Genomic DNA, 2,006 nt, shown 5'->3' on the forward strand with positions numbered 1-2,006 from the left:
CCTAGCAAAATCAAACAATTTTAGACTGAATTTGTTCTCTAGGTAATTCTCAATCATTTAATAGTATTTTCACAAAAAATAGCCAACTTTTGAGAATTTTAGAGCTTTTTTTCTTCTTCAATTTTTGACAATTGCGTTCAAGTCGCAACACTACACTACACTAACACTGACTACAGTGTCGAAGGAAAATTGTGAAAATATCGAAAATAAAAGAGGCCGTAAAACGTTATTGGCAGAGCAAAAACAAATTATTTTAGGTAAAATTTGTTCTCTAGTTAACTTTCCCAATCGTGTAGTAGTATTTTCACAAAAATAGCCAACATTTGAGGATTTTAGAACTTTTTTTCCCTAAATTTTTTGACAATTGCGCATGCGATTTCCAGAGCATAGCCACAGTACTGCTATACCGTGGCACTACATACTCGTACACTGACAAAACTTTTTTGGCAGATCAAATACAAATTATTTTAGATTGAATTTGTTCTCTAGATAATTCTTAATCAGTTAATAGTATTTTCACAAAAAATAACTAATTGTTGATAATTTTAGGCCTTCTAACAATTTTTGGGCAATACCGTTCAAGTGGATTTCCAGAGTATAGCCACTACATTAAATTTTCAAACGGAATTTTACACTAAAAAATTCAATTTAGACCAAAAAAGATATATAAAAATATTTTTATTTTATCAATTATTAATCATTTGTAATTTTAATAAAAATTATCGATCAACATAGTAAATTATAATATTTTCACTTGAAATTTGACCATATAAATAGTTTTCCACCCCATCAAATTTCCTATAGAAGTCTATAGGGCATCGAAAAAAAATCGATATTTGATTCTTTTGTTTTTAATGTAGCTCGTGATTTGTAGTAAATCGTCTGCTACTTTCTGACGTCACTGTTGTTACCCGAGACAAACGATTTTTAGCAGATCACAAATTACTCAAAATATAAATGAATAAATAAATAAATTTACCTTAGTTACTGATGAATTTTCACTAAATTATATTAAATATGAAAATAACTGGTGTTAATACAAGAATTCAGTTACAGAAAAAATAATAAATTCCCATCAACCCTCAAATCTAATTATTCATTTTTTTTAAAGTTAATAAATTATTCTAATCAATATAGTTGAGATAGGATAGGAATTCTTTTATTGAATAAAGGGTACTAAGCCCACATTTCCTCTTTAAAATAATAATAATAATAATAATAACAATAATAATAATTAAACATTAAATTGCCCATTTATATAAATAATATACTTTATTATTTAAAAAATGTCTGAAATCAACATAAATACATGTTTATACCAGGAGTTACTTATGTTTCCCGGTATTGGTAGACACATTGCAACGAAAGTAATTCATCTAAAAGATATGACCACGTATGAGCTGAGATGAATTATTTTGCGAAAAAATCGCGCGTTTCACGTTATGTGCTCGCGCTACCCATTCGCCTCCGATTGTCGAAAATGCGAAGGACTCACAATTTCAAACTTGTTCGCCACAGTGGCGAATCGACATTCTCGCCAACTTTGAGTCAATTACCTTGCCGTACGCCGCGTAATTGACTGGCAGCCGCACCGTCATGTTTGTTGGTGTACATAATTGGAAGTCGCAGTCATCATTTCAGAGACGTAAGTACCAAGTTATACATTGTAACCATTGGTATGTTAGCAAGATTTAACGTAACGTTGTATCGAGTACCAAGGTACATGTATCACCGACCAGAAGTTAGAAATAGTTAGACTGTTTCAAACGGGATCATTTAGCTAGCTAGATTAGCGCGCCTAGCCTACGTACACCGTACACCTCGTTCACCATAAGTACATATATGGTTGAAGTAACCATGGCAATGGGTGATACTTCCATGGGCTATAAAATTAAGTATGTAATATACGGTTTTGACTTTTGTATCGTCCATACACGCTTTTTGTGACATATTCTGACATATTTGACATATTTGGGTCCGCAAGTACACGAACGAACATTCCTAAC

This window comes from Glandiceps talaboti, chromosome 23, assembly GCF_964340395.1.
Source record: "Glandiceps talaboti chromosome 23, keGlaTala1.1, whole genome shotgun sequence".
Classification (NCBI taxonomy): domain Eukaryota; kingdom Metazoa; phylum Hemichordata; class Enteropneusta; family Spengelidae; genus Glandiceps; species Glandiceps talaboti.